This window comes from Pristiophorus japonicus, chromosome 8 (assembly GCF_044704955.1).
Source record: "Pristiophorus japonicus isolate sPriJap1 chromosome 8, sPriJap1.hap1, whole genome shotgun sequence".
Classification (NCBI taxonomy): domain Eukaryota; kingdom Metazoa; phylum Chordata; class Chondrichthyes; family Pristiophoridae; genus Pristiophorus; species Pristiophorus japonicus.
In genome coordinates, this window is record NC_091984.1 from 149,649,195 (window position 1) to 149,669,464 (window position 20,270).

Sequence of the window (20,270 nt, forward strand, 5' to 3'; positions counted from 1 at the left end):
TTCACCGACCCCTTGCCCCACGAACTGAACCCTGACCCCACTCATTGATCCGTGATCCCAATTAGTGACCTCTGGCCCCACTCACTGATGCCTCGTACTGACCCCACTCACTGAGCCTACATTTTGACCCCTGACCTCACTCACTGATCCCACTCACTGACGTCTGATCCCAATCTCTGACCCCTGACCGCACTCACTGAACCAATTTCTGACCCCTGACCCCTGACCCCATACACTGACCCCTGACCCAAATCTCTGACCGCTAACCTCATTCACTGACCCATGACACCACTCCCTGACCACTGACCCCAGTCACTGACACCTGACCCCATTCATTGACCCCTGACCCAACTCACCGATGCCTGACACCACTCACTGAGCCCAGACCCCACTCACTCACCACTGACCCCACTCACTGACCGCTGGCTCCACTTACTGACCTCACACTGACTCCTGACCCCACTCACTGTCCCCTGACCCCACACACTGACCTCAATCTGACCCTTGACCCCAAATCTCCTCACTGACCCCTGACTCCACTCACAGATCCCTGCTCTCTGACCCCTGACCCCACTCACTGACCCGTCTCCACTCCCTGACCCCTGTCTGCACTCACTGATCCCTGACCCGACTCTGTGACCCCTGATACCACTCACTGACCCCATTACCTGACCCCTGACCCCATTCAGTGACCCCTGACACCACTCACCAATCCCTGACACCACTCACTGACCCCGACCCAACTCTCTGATCCCTGATCCCTCTCACTGAACCCTGACCCCAATTGCTCAGCCCATTCTCTGACCCATGACCCCACTCACTGACCCCTCAACACACTCATTGACCCCTGCCCCATCACTGACGCCACTTGCTGACCCCTGACCACTGTTACTGATCCCTGACCCCACTCACTGATCCCACTTACTGACCCACTCATTGACCTCACTTAATAACCCCTGACCCCTCACCTCATTCACTGACCCCTGACCCCACTCAGTGACACCTGACCCCACACACTGACCCCACTCATAGAGCTCATTCTCTGACCCCTGACCCCACTCACTGACATGATTCCCTGACCCAATTCGCAGACCCCATTCCTTGCCCCCTGACCCCACACACTGACCCCTGACACCATTCACTGACACCTGAGCATACTTAATTACCCAGCTCACTTAACCCTGACCCCATTTACCGACATCTGACCTCAGGTACTTACCCCAGTCATTGACACCTGACCTCAATTACTGACCCCTGACCCCACTAATGGGGTGACCCCACTCACTCACTTCTAGCCTCTCTCACTAACCCCATTCATTGACGCTACTCACTGTCCCCATAAACCAGTGACCCCTGACCCCAAGTACCGATGCCTTATCTCACACACTGAACCATGACCCCACTCATTGATCCCTCACCCCACTCACCAACCCCTGACACCACTAACTGAACCCTGACCCCATTCAATGACCCCTGAGCCCAATCACCAACCTATGACACCACTCACTGAACCCTGACCCCAAACACTGACACCACTCACTGTCCCCTGACCCCGCTCGGGGAATCGGGACCGCTCGGGGGTCGGGGTCACTCGGGTCGGGGCCCCTCGGGGGCGGGGACGCTCGGGTCGGGGTCAGGGCTGCTCGGGGTGGGGTCGCTCAGGGGTCGGCGTCGCTTGGGTTGGGGTCGCTCGGGGGTCGGGTCGCTCAGGGCTCGGGGTCGCTTGGGTCGCGGTCACTCGGGGGTCAGGGCCGCTCGTGGGTCCTGGCCGCTCGGGGGTCGGAGTCACTCGGGGGTTGGGGCCATTGAGGGTCGGGGTCGTTTGGGGGGTCGTGGTCGCTCGGGGGTCATGGTCGCTCGGGGGTCAGAGGCACTCGGGGGTCTGGGTCGCTCGGGTGCTGGGGCCCCTCAGGGGTTGGCGTCACTCGGGGTTCGGAGGCACTTGGGGGTCGGGGCTGCTCGTGGGTCGAGGCCGCTCGGGGGCCCGGGTCGCTCGGTGGTCAGGGCCACTCGGTTCGGGAGTTAGGGCCGGAGGTTGGGGGCTTAGCGGGCAACGTGGTCGGAATGATTCCGGTTCGGGGCCGCACTTCCAGTTTGGGCGGGAGGCATCGGGGCGGAGTCTCGACAGGCGCATGCGCAGAAGGACAGAAATAACACAATATCAATAGTATGTCCCATATCTTTATCTAGACCTGGCCACCATAAGCAACTGCGTGCAAAATACTTGGTCATGAACATTCCCAGATGCTTGTCATGAAGATCTGCTAATAATTTAGACCTGAATTTATTTGGTATAACCACCCCACTATCTTTATTGACTGATAATTCATTCCTACGAATGAAGAATTGATGAATATCTTGGTCTGTTACCTGGTTTGGCCAGCCATTTGCGATGTAATGAAATACCTTTGACATCACTGGGTCACGTTTGGTTGCTCTACCAATCTCTTCAGCTGTGACTGGCAGTTCATCAATGAATGAAAAATAAAACACTTTTTCCCTATCGGGTGTAACTTGTGATGGGGAAGGCAATCTAGACATTGCATCATAATTACTGTGATCAGCTGATCATCTATATTCAATGTCATATGTATATGCTGACAAAATCAAAGCCCATCTCTGCATTCGGGCTGCAGCTAATATTGGAACTAGGGACTTTGGATGGAGGATTGCTGTCAGGGGGTTATGATCCGTAACGATGTTAAACTTGCGACCATACAAGTATTTGTGGAAATTCTTGACCCCAAAAATTAATGCCAAAGCTTCCCTTTCGATTTGCGCATAATTAATCTCACTGGCACTGACAGTGCATGAAGCAAAAGCAATTGGTCTCTTCTCCCCACTACATAATACATGAGAGATCACTGCCCCAATTCCATACGGAGAGGCATCACATGCTAGCTTGATCTCCTCAGATACATCACAGTGAACTAACATGGTGCTCTCTACCAATTTGTTTTTACACTCCTTGAATGCTGTATCGCATTCTTCTGACCACTTCCAATGGATTTGTTTTTTCAACAGCTCATTCGGTGGATGTAACACTGTAGCCAAATTTGATATGAACTTCCCATAATAGTTCAAAAGACCCAAAAATGATTGAAGTTCAGTGACATTCTTAGGAATGGGTGCATTTCTAATTGCATCCAGCTTTCCCTTGGTTGGATGTAAACCATCTTTGTCTACTCTGTGCTCCAAGTACTCCACTGAGTTTTGAAATAACACACTTGTAAGCAGACACTCGTATTCTGTGCTTCTCTAGCCGTTTGAGGACTTCATTCATTATGTTATTATGGATTTGTCTGTTTGGTGTTGAAATGAGTATGTCATCCAAATAACATACTACCCCTTCAATGCCTTGCAAAATCTGGTTCATCACCCCTTGGAATATGGCAGGGGTGGAAGACACTCCAAATGGTAGCCTATTAAATTGATATAGGCCGAGATGAGTATTTATTGTCAAGCATAACTTCTACTTCACATCTAGTTCAAGCTGTAAGTAGGTATTCATCAGATCTGACTATAATCACCACACAACCTTACCATCGGACTTAGGTACAACAATAGGTGTAGCCCAATTACATCGATCTATCTTAGAGATAATGTTCTCAATCTCTAGTCTTTTGGATTCTTGCTCAACTTTCTCCTTGAGTGCATATGGTACGGGACATGGCTTGCAGTAAACGGATCTAGCGTCCTTCTGTACCCTGACACTTGCCTTGAAGCCTTGGATTGGACTGCCTGTTTCGCAGAACACCTTCGGATACTTCGAGGCAAATCTCGTTTCAACACGAAAAATCTCACTCCAAGCCAGCTTCAGTGATCCGAACAATTTCTACCGCGTAAGGTAGACTTATCTCCTGTCACTACTAAGAGAGGCAAGCTCTGATATTGATCCTTGTATGTCACCGGTCGATGATATGACTTACCACAGGAATGTTCTCTCCCGAGTAGCCTCGCAGCTCTATCTTCGATTTCTCCAATGGGAAATCACGCAATTTGTCGAGATATCGCGATTTCAGTACTACACTCACGGATGCACCAGTGTCGATTTCCATGAGTATCTTGGTTACTGCAACATCTATGTGGATTATGATACTTTCGAATCGCTGTTAGTTAACCTCGTGCTCCTGATGATGTGTAGCTCTAAAACCTCCTCGTCCTGTTGTTTTTCTTCCATGCTATGTAGTCTCTGGGGATTTCTACTTATAGCTTTAAAAGCTGGTTTACGCTTCAGTCGGCATGCCTTCGCAAGATGCCCAGTTTTCCTGCAGAGGAAACACTCTACCTTCACATATGGACAACTTTGAGCAATGTGTTGTCCCAGGCACCGATAGCAGGACTTCAATGCTCTGTTACCATTGGCAGTTTCTGAGACCTTGGGGTCCAACTGCCTTTTACTTTTAACCTGCAGGCGATTTACCTCGGTTATCCGACGACTAGAAATGGTACAAAATTCTGGGGAAAATGGTCGGCCATGTTCATTGACATAGCTGTCTGACAAGCTAAATCAAAAGTCAAGTTAGGCGTTGTCAATAACTTTCTTCTGATCACATCATTTTTCATCTCACAAACAAAGTGGTCACGCAATGCTTGGTCCTGAAAGTTTCCGAAATGACAAGGAATAGATAAACTTTTTAATGCTACAATGTACTCACTGATACGCTCGTCAGTTAACTGATCTCGTGTTCCAATACGATAACTTTCAGTAATTTCCAGGGGGTCGGGGCTGTCGTGCTGGCGAGACCTTTGGCTTGAAAGGAACAAGCGCATTTTTCAGGATTTCATACACCTTGGGGTATGCATCAGTCAGGAAAATAGCCCATTTTCTTTCCAACACCACCCGGTTACGGTTTCCATTGTCGGGAACTTCGATGATACTATTCGCGGTGAAAAACATTCCGAGCTGCTCCTCATATGCTCCGAAAGTAGTGATGGAATTCACCCAAGTGCTCTATTATTCCCATCGGTGCAGCCATCTGGACTCTGGCAGTTCAGCCAAGTGTGCTTGTAACTTACCTTGGGTTTTTAGCTGTTCTGCAAACAAAGGACCTCTCTAGTCTCTCTGTTGTTTGGCTGGAATCATCCACCAACAAAAATTTCAGCTACGGAATCCGAGTATCACAAGAACATAAGAAATAGGAGCAGGAGTAGGCTATTTGGCCCCTCGAGCCTGCTCCACCATTTAATAAGATCATGGCTGAATTGATCATGGACTCAGCTCCACTTCCCTGTCCGCTCCCAATAACCCTTTATTCCCTTATCGCTCAAAAATCTGTCTATCTCTGCCTTAGATATATACAATGAACCAGCCTTCACAGCTCTCTGGGACAGATAATTACACAGATTTACAACCCTCTGAGTGAATAAATTCCTCTTCATCTCAGTTTTAAATGGGTGCCCCTTATTCTGAGACTATGTGCTCTAGTTTTAGTTTCACTGTATGTAGAAATATCCTCTTTGCCTCTTCATGTCAAGCACTCTCATTATCTTATATGTTTCGATAAGACCAGCTCTCATTCTTCTGAACTCCAATGAGTAGAGGCCCAACCTAATCAACCTATCTTCATAAGTCAACCCCCTCATAGAAACATAGAAACATAGAAAATAGGTGCAGGAGTAGGCCATTCGGCCCTTCGAGCCTGCACCGCCATTCAATGAGTTCATGGCTGAACATGCAACTTCAGTACCCCATTCCTGCTTTCTCGCCATACCCCTTGATCCCCCTACTAGCAAGGACCACATCGAACTCCTTTTTGAATATATTTAGTGAATTGGCCTCAACAACTTTCTGTGGTAGAGAATTCCACAGGTTCACCACTCTCTGGGTGAAGAAGTCGCTCCTCATCTCGGTCCTAAATGGCTTACCCCTTATACTTAGACTGTGACCCCTGATTCTGGACTTCCCCAACATTGGGAACATTCTTCCTGCATCTAACCTGTCTAAACCTGTCAGAATTTTAAACGTTTCTATGAGATCCCCTCTCATTCTTCTGAACTCCAGTGAATACAATCCCAGTTGATCCAGTCTTTCTTGATATGTCAGTCCCGCCATCCCGGGAATCAGTCTGGTGAACCTTCGCTGCACTCCCTCAATAGTAAGAATGTCCTTCCCCAAGTTAGGAGACCAAAACACAATACTCCAGGTGTGGCCTCACCAAGGCCCTATACAACTGTAGTAACACCTCCCTGCCCCTGTACTCAAATTCCCTCGCTATGAAGGCCAACATGCCATTTGCTTTCTAAACCACCCGCTGTACCTGCATGCCAACCTTCAATGACTGATGTACCATGACACCCAGGTCTCGTTGTACCTCCCCTTTTCCTAATCTGTCACCATTCAGATAATAGTCTGTCTCTCTGTTTTTACCACCAAAGTTGATAACCTCACACTTATCCACATTATACTTCATCTGCCATGCATTTGCCCACTCACCGAACCTATCCAAGTCACTCTGCAGCCTCATAGCATCCTCCTCGCAGCTCACACTGCCACCCAACTTAGTGTCATCCGCAAATTTGAAGATACTACATTTAATCCCCTCGTCTAAATCATTAATATACAATGTAAACAGCTGGGGCCCCAGCACAGAACCTTGCGGTACCCCACTAGTCACTGCCTGCCTTTCTGAAAAGTACCCATTTACTCCTACTCTTTGCTTCCTGTCTGACAACCAGTTCTCAATCCACGTCAGCACACTACCCCCAATCCCATGTGCTTTAACTTTGCACATTAATCTCTTGTGTGGGACCTTGTCGAAAGCCTTCATCAACCACATCAACTGGTTCTCCCTTGTCCACTCTACTGCAAACATCCTCAAAAAATTCCAGAAGATTTGTCAATCATGATTTCCCTTTCACAAATCCATGCTGACTTGGACCTATCATGTCACCTCTTTCCAAATGCGCTGCTATGACATCGTTAATCATTTTACCCACTACCGATGTCAGGCTGACTGGTCCATAATTCTCTGTTTTCTCTCCTTCCTTTTTTAAAAAGTGGGGTTACATTGGCTACCCTCTACTCCATAGGAACTGATACAGAGTCTATGGAATGTTGGAAAATGGCTGTCAATGCATCCACTATTTCCAAAGCCCCTCCTTAAGTACTCTGGGATGCAGACCATCAGGCCCTAGGGATTTATTGGCCTTCAATCCCATCAATTTCCCCAACACAATTTCCCGACTAATAAGGATTTCCCTCAGTTCCTCCTTCTTACTAGACCTTCTGACCCCTTTTATATCCGGAAGGTTGTTTGTGTCCTCCTTAATGAATACCGAACCAAAGTACTTGTTCAATTGGTCAGCCATTTCTTTGTTCCCCATTATGACTTCCCTTGATTCTGACTGCAGGGGACCTACGTTTGTCTTTACTAACCTTTAATCTCCAGAATCAATCTAGTGAACCTTCTCTGAATAGCCTCCAATGCAAGTATATCCCTCCTTAAATACGGAGACCAAAACTGTATGCAGTACTCTAAGTGTGGCCTCACCAATACCCTGTACAGTTGTAGCCGGACGTCCCTGCTTTTATACTCCTTCCCCCATGCAATAAAGGCCAATATTCCATTTGCCTTCCTGATTACTTGCTGTACCTGCATACTAACTTTTTGTGTTTCATGCACAAGGACCCCCAGGTCCCTCTGTACTGCAGCACTTTGTAATTTTTCTCCATTTAAATTATAATTTGCTTTTCTATTCTTTCTGCCAAAGTGGATAACTTCACATTTTCCCATATTATACTCCATCTGTCAAATTTTTGCCCACTCACTTAGCCTGTCTATATTACTTTGCAGATTTTTTGTGTCCTCATTACAATTTGCTTTCCCACCCATCTTTGTATCATTAGTAAACTTGGCTACATTACACTCGATCCCTTCATCCAAGTCGTTAATATAGATTGTAAATAGTTGGGGTCCCAGCACTGATCCCTGCGGCACCCCAATAGTTACTGATTGCGAACCAGAGAAACAACCATTTATCCCGACTCTCTGTTCTCTGTTAGTTAGCCAAACCTCCATCCATGCTAATATATTACCCCCACCCGTGAACATTTATCTTGTGCAGTAACCTTTTATGTGTCACCTTATTGAATGCCTTCTGGAAATCCAAATACACCTCATCTACTGGTTCCCCCTTATCCATCCTGTTTATTACATCCTCAAACAACTCCAGCAAATCTGTCAAACATGATTTCCCTTTTCATAAAACCAGGCTGACTCTGTTTGACTGTGTTATGCTTTTCCAAATGTCCTGCTACTGCTTGCTTAATAATGGACTCCACCATTTTCCCAACAACAGATGTTTGGCTAACTGGTCTATAGTTTCCTGCTTTCTGTCTGCCTCCTTTTTTAAATAGGGGCGTTACATTTGAGGTTTTCCAATTCGCTGGGACCTCTCCAGAATCCAAGGAATTTTGGTAGATTGCAACCAATGCATTCACTATCTCTGCAGCCACTACTTTTAAGACCCTAGGATGCAGGCCATCAGGTTCAGGGGACTTGTCCACCTTTAGTCCATTATTTTACCGAGTACTACTTCTTTACTGATAGTGATTGTATTAAGTTCCTCCCTCCTTATAGCCCCTTGATTATCCATTATTTGGATGTTCTTAGTTTCTTCTACCGTGAAGACTGATACAAAATATTTGTTCAATGTCTCTGCCATTTCCCTGTTCCCCATTATTAATTCCCCAGTCTCATCCTCCAAGGGACCAACATTTACTTTAGCCACTCTTTTCATTTTTATGTAGTTGTAGAAATTCTTCCTATCTGTTTTTATATTTTGTGCTAGTTTACTTTCATAATCTATCTTCCCTCTTTTTATTATTTTTTTTAGTCATTCTTTGCTGGCTTTTAAAAGTTTCCCAATTCTCTGGTCTCCCACTGGTCTTGGCCACATTGTATGCCCTTGTTTTCAATTTGATACCATCCTTATTTCCTTAGTTAGCCACGGATGGTTACCCCTCTCTTACAGTCTTTCCTTCTCATTGGGATATATTTTTGTTGAGAGTTATAAAATATCTCCTAAAATGTCTGCCACTGCTCCTCAACCATCCCACTATTTTCTCAGTCCACTTTTGCTAACTTTGTATTCATACCTTTGTAGTATCCTTTACTTAAGCTCAGGACACTGGTTGGAGATCCAACTTTCTCACCCGCCAACTGAATTTGAAATTCAACCATGTTGTGGTCACTCATTCTTAAAGGATCCTTTACTCGGAGATCATTTATTAATCCTGTCTCATTACACGGTACCAGATCTAAGAGAGTCTGCTCCCTGGTTGGTTCCGCAACGTACTGTTCAAGGTAACTATCCCGGATACACTCTATGAACTCTTCCTCAAGGCTACCCTGGCCAATATGCTTTGTTCAATCAATATGAAGGTTAAAATCGCTCATGATTATTGCCATTCCTTTTTTACAAGCCTCCATTATTTCTTGATTTATACTCCATTTATACTCCGTCTAACAGTGTATCCTATCCTTTGTCGCCAATGTGATATCTTATTCACAACCTCACAACACACACAGACTCCAAAGATGGCTGTTAACTCAGGAACTTGTCAGGTGACCTGTCACCTGATGCTTTATTGTGAATGCAATGCAATGGCTGCATTACCACAATAGTTCACTTGGTGGACCAGTAGTCCACGAGGTGGAACTATATATTACAGGTATCACTCTCGCCTCTGAATCAGAAACTCGTGGGTTCAAGTCCCACTCCACAGACTTGAACACATAATGTAGGCTGACGCTCCAGTACAGTGCTGAGGGAGTGCCGCACTGTTGGAGATGCCGTCTTTCATATGAGACCCCGTCTGCCCTCTCGGGTGGATGTAAACAATCCCATCGCACTATTCGAAGAGCAAGGGAGTTATCCCTGTTGTTGTGGCCAACTTTGATCCCTCAACCAGCATCACTAAAACAGATTATCTGGTAATTTATCTCATTGCTACTTGTGGGATCTTGCTGTATGCAAATAAGCTGCTGCTTTTCCTAAATTACAACAGTTACTGAACTTCAAAAAGTACCTCTTGGCTGTAAAGAAAGAAAGAAAGACTTGCATTTATATAGTGCCTTTCACGACCACCGGACGTCTCAAAGCACTTTACAGCCAATGAAGTACTTTTGGAGTGTAGTCACTGTTGTAATGTTGAAAACGCACATACAATTTGCACACAGCAAGCTCCCACAAACAGCAATATGATTGTGACCAAATAATGTGTTTTTATTATGTTGGTTGAGGGATAAATATTGGCCAGGACACTAGGAATAATTCCACTGCTCATCTTAGAAATAGTGCCATGGGATCTTTTACATCCACCTGAGAGGGCAGATGGGGTCTTGGTTCAACATCTCATCCGACAGTGCACACTCCCTCAGCACTGCACTGAAGTGTCAGCTGAGATTTATGTGCTCAAGTCCCTGGAGTGGGACGTGAACCGAATTGTAAGACTGTGACCCCTGGTTCTTGACTCCCCAGCCAGGGGAACCATCCTTCTCTGCATCTACCCTGTCAAGCCCTTTAAGAATGTTGTATGTTTCAATGAGATCACATCCTTCTAAACTCTAGGGAATATAGGCCAAGCTTCCTCAATCTCTCCTCATAGGACAATCCTCTCATCCCAGGAATCAGTCTGGTGAATCTTCATTCCCCTCCCCCTCCCCTGCTGTAAGGCAAGTATATCCTTCCTTCGGTAAGGAGACCCAAACTGTGCACAATACTCCAGGTGCGGTCTCACCAGGGCCCTATATAATTGCAGCATGACTTCTTTACTCTTTTACGCCAATCCTTTTGTAATAAAGGCTAACATACCATTCCCTCTCCTAATTGCCTAAAGCACAGTGGGAGATCCTGAGGTAATGAAAGGCACGGTATAAATACAAGTACTCTTTTCTTTTATCTGTACCTGTCCCTGATGTGAAAGGTCAGTCTGGTGCATTGTGGGACTGGAGCCGACAGGGTTGGACGGAACTCGATCAATCTGCTGCTGGGGACATGGGAGTTTTGCCTGTGACCCAGCACTTTAATATTAATTGCTATGTTAGATCATCAGCCTGTTACTTTTGTCGATCCCTTCATGTTCCACAAGGAGATTTCTCAGAGATTTCTTGTTGAGGGAGTTGTTCCTCTCCTGGGAGAGTGACTAGGTTGGACAGGGTTCCCCGGCCCCAGCCCAAACTCCAGTCCTCTCGCGATTCTCAGTGGTTATTCAGCAACAACTTGTATTTATATGGCGCCTTTAACGTAGTGAAATGTCCCAAGGCACTTCACAAGAGTATTATGCAGTAAAAAATGCGAGTAGAAATTAGCGCAGGTGACCAAAAGCTTGGTCAAAGAGATATGTTTTAAGGAGCGTCTTGAAGGAGGAAAGAGAGGTAGAGAGGCAGAGAGGTTTAGGGAGGGAGTTCCAGAGCTTAGGGCCCAGGCAACAGAAGGCATGGCCACCAATGGTTGAGCGATTATAATCAGGGATGCTCAGGAGGGCAGAATTAGAGGAGCACAGACATCTTGTGGGGTTGTGGGGCTGGAGAAGATTACAGAGATAGGGAGGGGCGAGGCCATGGAGGGATTTGAAAATAAGGATGAGAATTTTGAAATTGAGGCGTTGCTTAACCGGGGGTCAATGTAGGTAAGCGAGCACAGGGTTAATGGGTGAGCGGAACTTGGTGCGAGTTAGGACACGGGGGCAACCGAGTTTTGGATCACCTCATGTTTATGTAGGGTAGAATGTGGGAGGCCGGCCAGGAGTGTGTTGGAATAGTCAAGTCTAGAGGTAACAAAGGCATGGATGAGGGCTTCTGCAGTGGATGAGCTGAAGTAAGGATGGAGATGGCGATGTTGCAGAGATGGAAACAGGCGATCTTGGTTATGCTGTGGATATGTAGTTGAAAGCTCATTTCAGATTCAAATATCATCATCATCGGCAGTCCCTCAAAATCGAGGAAGACTTGCTTCCAGTCGAAACGTGAGTTCTCAGGTGACTGTACAGTCCAGTGCGGGAATTACAGTCTCTGTCACAGGTGGGACAGACAATGTTTGAGGGAAAGGTGGGTGGGGAGTCTGGTTTTCCGCATGCGCCTTCCGCTGTCTGCGCTTGATTTCTGCATGCTCTCGGCAATGAGACCCCAAGGTTGCGAACAGTCTCGTCCAGCCTTAGACAGAAGTTGGGGAGAAGGTTGGAGTCAGTGGTTAGGGAACAGAGTTTGTGGCGCGGACCGAAAACAGTGGCTTCGGTCTTCCCAATATTCAATTGGAGAAAATTTCTGCTCATCCAGTACTGGATGTCGGACAAACAGTCTGATAATTTAGATACCGCAGAGGGGCCGAGAGAACTGGTATTGAGGTGGAGCTGGGTGTCATCAGCGTACATGTGGAAACTGACGCCGGATGATATCGCCAAGGGGCAACATGTAGATGAGAAATAGGAGGGGGCCAAGGATAAATCCTTGTGGGAAACCAGAGGTAACGATTCGGGAGCAGGAAGAGAAGCCATTGCAGGTGATTCTCTGACTATGATTAGATAAGAATGGAACCAGGTGAGTGCAGTCCCACCTAGCTGGACGATGTTGGAGAGGCTTCGGAGAAGGATGGAGTGGTCAACTGTGACAAAGGCTGCAGACAAGTCAAGAGGGACAAGGAGGGATAGTTTACCTTTGTCACAGTCACAGAGGATGTAATTTGTGACTTTGATGAGAGCTGTTTCGGTACTGTGACAGGGGCGGGAAGCTGATTGGAGGGATTCAAACATGGAATTGCAGGAAAGATGGGCACGGATTTAGAGACGACAACACGTTCAAGGACTTTGGAGAGGAAAGGGAGGTTGGAGATGGGGCGGTGGTTTTTTGAGGAGAGGGGTAATGATGGAAGATTTGAGGGAGAGGGGGTCAGTACTGAGGAGAGAGAACCGTTAACAATGTCAGCTAACATGGGAGCCAGAAATGGAAATTAGATGGTCCGCTGTTTGGTGGGAATCGGGTCAAGGGAGCAGGAAGTGGGTCTCATGGACAGGATGAGCTCGGAAAGGTCATGAGGGGAGATCGGAGAGAAACTGGAGCAAGAATGAGGTCAGGGCTGGGGCAAAGGGCTTCCTTAGGGGAAGTTTGGCCTGGTGAGCTATGTGAAGGAAGGGAAGAGGCAGAGGCAGCTGAATGAGTGGTTCAATCTCAGAGACAAAGAAGTCCATGAGCTCCTCACACTTATTGTCGGAGGTGAAGGTGGAGACTGGGGAGAGGGGTTTAAAAAGACAGTTAGTAGTGGAAAATAGAAGCCGGGGTTTATCTTTACATTCCAGAATGATTCTGGAATATTGAGCAATTTTGGCAGACGAGAGCAGGGCCCAATAATGATTTATGTGGTCCTGCCAGATCTGGTGGTCAATGGCTAAACCAGTTGTCCACCATATCCGTTCAAGTCTGCGTCCCTTGGACGTAAGGGAGCGAAGATCAGAGCTGTACCGGGAGGAATGGCCAGGGTGAGAGAGAGTAATGATTTTAACAGGGACTCTGGCATCAAAGGTGGTGGTCAGGGTGTGACTGAGCAGATCAGTACCTGCAGCGATGTCATGGTGAATGGAGGGGCAAAAGTTGGAGAGTTATGAGTTGATGAGTGCAGTTGTAAGAGAGTCGGGAGAGAGTTTTTCCAGGGGCGAACACAGAAGGAGGTAGGGTTGTGGCGGGGGCGGGGGGGTGGATGGAAGGGGGATGTGGGTGGAGAGCTATACGAGGAAGTGGTCAGAGATGGCCTTACCTGCGATTGACCCGATGGGAGTAGCGAGGCCTCGAGAGATGGCAAGGTCGAGGGGCTGGCCGTAAATATGGGTTGGGGAGTTCACATGGAGGGAGAGATTAAGGGATGACAGGAGGCTGGTGAACTCAGAGGAGAGAGAGCATGGTGAGTTGAGAAGGAGGTTGAAATCACCAAGGATGAGAAGTCGTTTGGTGCAGAGGGAAGAAAGCAGTGAGGAAATCGCGGTAATTTTTATGGTACTTGGCTGGGCGGCAGAGAACGGGAATTTTAAATGAGAGGTGCGAGGTGGTGGAATAGGGTGAGAGTCTCAAAGGAGGAGAAAGTGCCGGAGAAGTAGGGGGACAGGCCAGGGTGTGATTTGGTGATGAGAGACACACTGCCACCACGGCGGCCTGGGCGGGGCAAGTGGTGGAAGGTAGAGCCAGGCGGGGAGGCTTCATTTAAGGGTAAGGTATCATCGCCCCTCAGCCAGGTTTCCGGCAAGGCCATGATGTCGATGCCATAATCCACGATCAGCTCATGGATGGCAAGGGCCTTGTTCACAAGCAAATGGACATTCTGGAGGGAGATGCGGAGAGGGTCGGTGCTGGCTGCCCACTGCCTGCATCCACAGGGTCAGTGCTCGGGGAAGGGGGGGTGAGATTGGCAAGGTTAGCCCCCAGTGGGTTCGCCGGATAGTAAGGTCGGTGAGAGAGTAGGAGGGACAGTTGGAGTTCCTGCTCGTGCGGAAGCAGCGATGAGGGCCTCGATGTGCCCTTAGTCGGATGCCAAGTGAGGATCAGAGGAAAGCTGTAGTCTTATCTTGGAGGGAGTCAAGCCTGGGACAGTGGCAGGAGAGTAGGAAGGTCAAAGAGTAATGAAGGGTTGGGATAGGGATTTGGAAGGGGGGCAGAGTGGCCGAGAGAGGAGAGATGAAAGGAGGCATGATGGCAGGAGAGCGCAGTCAGGGAGAGAGAGAGAGAAAAAGGAAAGAAGGGGGCAAGTATTGAATGGCTTGGGTCCTTCATGTCTTGTAACTCTGAGTGTCTGTGGCACATCTCATGAGCTGTGTTGAGCTTATGGCAGTCTGGCCTGGCACTGTGTGAGGAGGATGCCTTTTGAAAGTTCCAACTGATGACTGCTGCTCTCTGGCGGATGGAATTATATTTTTACTGTGTTACGAACTGAAGATTCCTGTCCTCCAGATGTCCTTAGCAACCCACAGCCAATGAAGCAGGGGATAAGAGATGCTGCCTCCAGGTAACCGTAGCAACCTACGGCCAATGGACTTACAGAGCTGGGAGGCTGTTGCCAAGTCGTCATGGTAACTTACAGCCAATGAACCAACAGAACTGAGAGCTTCCTCCAGGCATCCTGGACTGTGTGAAACGGGCAGTATCCCTGTGGATAGCTATTCACCCTTTCAGCACCGCATTCTGAGAGAGACTCCCCGGGTCATCATCATAGGCGCTCCCTCGTATCGAGGATGACTTGCTTCCACGCCAAAAAGGGATGAGTTCACAGGTGTTTCAATGAAGGACCTAAAATTCCAGATCCTGAACTACATCCTGAAGGGTGGAAGATGCCTGTGCGTGGATTTTTTTAACGTGGGGTGGCCATTGCACACCAGCCACCACATGGGCTTGACAGAGCTAGGTCTTGGTCCAGTGGCAAGGGTTAACCAAGACAACTGGAGACCAGCTCTGCTGCACGGACCTACGGACCTAGTGCGCACACATATCGCAGTGTGGGCTGGCCCGTGAGCCCCGATCACATCCCTCCAGTCTCTCACCGCTCCTTCGCCCCGACCTCGCCGCTCCTGCTGTACCTGCCCACGCTCCAATCACCAACCTGGACCTTGATGACATCGCTCTTCGCTGCCGTTGCCCTCCTGCAACAACTCGCGCTGCTCTCTGAAGTGGTATGCCTCCACACTGCTCCCGGGCCACCGCACCTCCACTCCTTTTATGGTCCCGACCTGCCACGGGGACCAGTCAGTGATGGAGGCAGCGCTACCCTTGACACGCCACTCGCTGAGATTGGTCGGTAGAAGCAGGCCGTTTCCAGTGATTGAGGGGCTCGAATGGGCAGACACCGATAGAAGATTAAATGCAAGAGGCTTAAGGAAGAGAGCAGGACAGACCGGTTTACCAGCAAAGGGTGGTGAGGCTGTGAAATGCAATGGAACAGGAAGAGGCCATTCAGATCCTTGGGTTTGTTCCCCCACACTATTAGATCGTGGCTGATCTGTAACGCTGACACTTTGCGTAAAGAAGTCTTGCTCACAGCACCCCTGAAGGGCCTAACACTAATTGTAAGGTGATGCCACCTTGTTCTGAACTCTCCCACCAGTAGAAATACTTTCTCTCTATCTATCCTATCAAATTCTTTAATTGTCTTAAACAGCTTGATTAGATCACCCCTTAATTACATCGGATATACGGCCCAGTAACAGGCCATTGGGCTCAACCAGTCCATGCCGGTGTTTATGCTCCACTCGAGCCTCCTCCCGTCTTTCCTCATCTAAATCTGTCAGCATAACCCTCTATTCCCTTCTCCCTCATATCCCTGTCTAGCCTCCCCTTAAATACATCGATACTATTCACTTCAATCACTCCCTGTGGTAGCTAGTTCTCACCACTCGCTGGGTAAAGAATTTTCTCCTGAATTCCCGATTGGATTTCTTGCTGACTATCTTATATTGATGGCCTCTAGTTCTGCTCTTCCCCACAAGTGGAAACACTCTCTCTGTATCCACTCTATCAAAACCTTTCCTAATGTTAAAGACCTCTATCAGGTCACCCCTCGGCCTCAAGAGAAAAGAGCCCCAGCCTGTTCATCCTTTCCTGATATGTACACCCTCGCATTTCTGGTCTCATCCTTGTAAACCTTCTCTGCACCCTCTCCAGTGCCTCTATATCCTTTTTATAATATGGCGACCAGAACTGTACGCAGTACTACAATGGTGGCGTAGCTAAGGTTCGATACAGGTTGAGCACAACTTCCCTACTTTTCAATTCTAACCCTCTTGAAATAAACCCTCGTGCTTGGTTTGCTTTTGTTACGGCCTTATTGACCTGTGTCGCAACTTTAAGTGATTTGTGTATTTATACTCCTAGATCCCTATTTTAGATTCTTATTTTCCAACTAGTATGTGACCTCCTTATTTTTCTTATCAAAATGTAAATTTCTGACACCTATCTAAGTTGAAATTCATTTTCCAATTATATGCCCATTCTGCAAGTTTATGAATGCAATTTGTTGCAGTCCTCCTCAGTATTCACTATTCCTCCCAATTTGGTGTTGTCCGCAAATTCAGAAATTCTATTTTTGATTCCAAATTCATTAATATAAATTGTGACCAACAGTGGTCACAGCACTGACCCTTGTGGGACCCCACTTCCCACCTTCTGGCACGCTGAATACCTACCCTTAACCCCTACTCTCTGCTTTCTGTTCAGGAGCCAGCTAGCGATCCATTCTGCTAATGGTCCCTGACTCCGCATTCTCTGACCTTTGAAGAACATAAGAACATAAGAAATAGGATCAGGAGTAGGCCATACAGCCCCTCGAGCCTGCTCCACCATTTAATAAGATCATGACTGATCTGATCATAGACTCAGCTCCACTTCCCTGCCCGCTCCCCATAACCCTTGACTCCCTTATCGCTCCAAAATCTGTCTATCTGAGCCTTAAATATATTCAATGACCCAGCCTCCACAGCTCTCTGGGGCGAGAATTCCACAGATTTACAATCCTCAGAGAGAAGAAATTTCTCCTCATCTCAGTTTTAAATGGGCGGCCCCTTATTCTGAGACTATGACCCCTAGTTTTAGTTTCCCCAATGAGTGCAAATATCCTCACTGCATCCACTTTGTCGAGTCCATCATTATCTTATATGTTTCAATAAGATCACCTCTCATTCTTCTGAACTCCAATGTGTATAGGCCCAACCTACTCAACCTTTCCTCATTAGTCAACCCGCTCATCTCCGGAACCTTCTCTGAACAGCCTCCAATGCAAGTATATCCTTAAATACGGAGATCAAAACTGTACGCAGTACTCTAGGTGTGGCCTCACCAATACCCTGTACAGTTGTAGCAGGACTTCTCTGCTTTTATACTCCATCCCCCTTGCAATAAAGGCCAACATTCCTTTTGCCTTCCTGATCACTTGCTGTACCTGCATACTAACTTGTTGTGTTTCATGCACAAGGACCCCCAGGTCCCTCTGTCCTGCAGAACTTTGCAATTTTTCTCCATTTAAATTATAATTTGCTTTTCTATTATTTCTGCCAAAGTGGATAACCTCACATTTTCCCACATTATACTCCACCTGCTAAATTATTCATTAGTCTATTATTAATCTTTTATATTCGAGGGAATACAAGCCTAGACCATGCAACCTGTCCTCATTATATATATATAATGTCTCAGTCTAGCACGCCATCATACCTTCACCTGATTGGCTGCAGCATTGTATTCTGGTAAAACATCAATATTCAACCTGAACAGATATGGAATGAACCAATCAATGAGGAGCAAGTGTCAATAAAGACAACCAATCACAGCTGGCAGTCATAAAACAACCACCAGTAAAAATAGAGAGAACGGTGACCAATGAAATCACTCCAGATACTTATTTTGGCTGCTTGTGTCATCCATGGCTCAGTGGGCAGCACACTTGCCTCTGAATCAGAAGGTTGTGGGTTCAAGGCCCACTCCAAGGACTTGAACACATAAATCTAGGCTGACACTCCAGTGCAGTGCTGAGGGAGTACTGCACTGTCAGAGGTGCCGTCTTGTGGATGAGATGTCAAACCGATGCCCTGTCTCCTCTCTCAGGTGGATGCAAAAGATCCCATGGCATTATTTTGAAGGAGGGGAGTTCTCCCTGGTGTCCCAGCCAATATTTATTCCTCAATCAACAACACAAAAACAAATAATCTGGTCATTTTCACATTGCTGTTTGTGGGAGCTTGCTGTGCATGAATTGGCTGCTGATTTTCCCATATTACAACAGTGACTGCACTCCAAAAAGTACTTCATTGTCTGTAAAGTGCTTTGAGACATCCGGTAGTCATGAAAGATGCTATATAAATCCAAGTCTTTCTTTCTATTTTGGTTTGTCAGCCACAGAACGATTCAGAATTGCAACATGGGAACAGGCCCTTCGGCCCAACCATAATGTGTTGGGGTTTACCCTTCACCATAGCAGCAGTCCTAATCCCAGGTGTCTGTCGTATTCCCCTATCTCTCTATCCCCTTCTCCTTCTCCTTCATCCACCTATCGAATCGAATCCTGAATGTTAACATTGTTTCTGTCTCAACAGCCTCACAGCTCTCTGTGTGAGGAGCTTTCTCCTGTCCTCTGTCCACTTTGATAGGAGGAACAAAAGAGCAAGTTATCATTTAAATGGGGAGAGATTACAAAATGCTGCAGTACAGAGGGACCTGGGGGTCCTTGTGCATGAAACACAAAAAGTGAGTATGCAGGTACAGCAAGTAATCAGGAAGGCAAATGAAATATTGACCTTTATTGCAAGGGGGATAGAGTATAAAAGCAGTGAAGTCCTGCTGCAACTGTACAGGGTATTGGTGAGGCCACACCGAGAGTACTGCGTACAGTTTAGGTCTCCTAATTTAAGGAAGGATATACTTGCATTGGAGGCAGTTCAGAAAAGGTTCACTCGGTTGATTCCAGAGATGAAGGGGTTGTCTTATGAAGAAAGGTTGAGCAGATTGGGCCTATACTCATTGGAGTTCAGAAGACTGAGAGGTGATCTTATTGAAATGTATAACATTCTGAGGGAGCTCGACAAGGTAGATCCAGAGAGGATGTTTCCCCTCGTGGGGGAATCTAGAACTAGGAGATAGACTCTCAGAATAAGGGGCCGCCTATTTAAAACTGAGGTGAGGAGGAATTTCTTCTCAGAGGGTTGTAAATCTGTGGAATTCTCTGCCCCAGAGAGCTGTGGAGACTGGGTCATTGAATATATTTAAGGTGGAGATAGACAGATTTTTGAGCGATAAGGCAGTAAAGGGTTATGGGGAACGGGCAGGGAGGTGGAGCTGAGCCCAGGATCAGATCAGCCATGATCTTATTGAATGACGGAGCAGGCTCGAGAGGCTAAATGGTCGACTCCTGCTCCTATTTCTTGTGTGCTTATGTTCTAAGTCTCTTGGCCTAGAAGGGCGGTTTCGGATTGGCCACCCGTAATACGCAGACCCTGGTATTTAGAGCTGAATATCCGGTGCGGTGTCTAACAGGCAGCCGCTCCGATATCTCCCGGTTTGTGCCATTGCCTGAGACAGATTTCTAGGCCCTTGTATTTAATCTTCTGTCAGTGGCTCCTCATTCTAGACCCCTTCAATTATTGGAATAGTTTATCTCTATCTGCTCTGTCCCATCCCTTTATCATTTGAAACACACCGACCAAACCACTTCGGGATCTCCTCTGTTCCACAGAAAACAGTCCCAATTTACCGAGCCTTTCTTTGTACACATAGTTCTTCAGCATGCATTGTATCCTCCCCTAG

At 47.2% G+C, this 20,270-nt stretch overlaps 1 protein-coding gene across 1 annotated transcript in view; it reads left to right on the forward strand.

Moving 5' to 3' along the window:
• Positions 1-20,270, forward strand: part of LOC139269184 (probable voltage-dependent R-type calcium channel subunit alpha-1E) — a 450,230-nt gene that overhangs the window by 344,111 nt on the left and 85,849 nt on the right. The gene's annotated exons all lie outside the window — the stretch shown is intronic.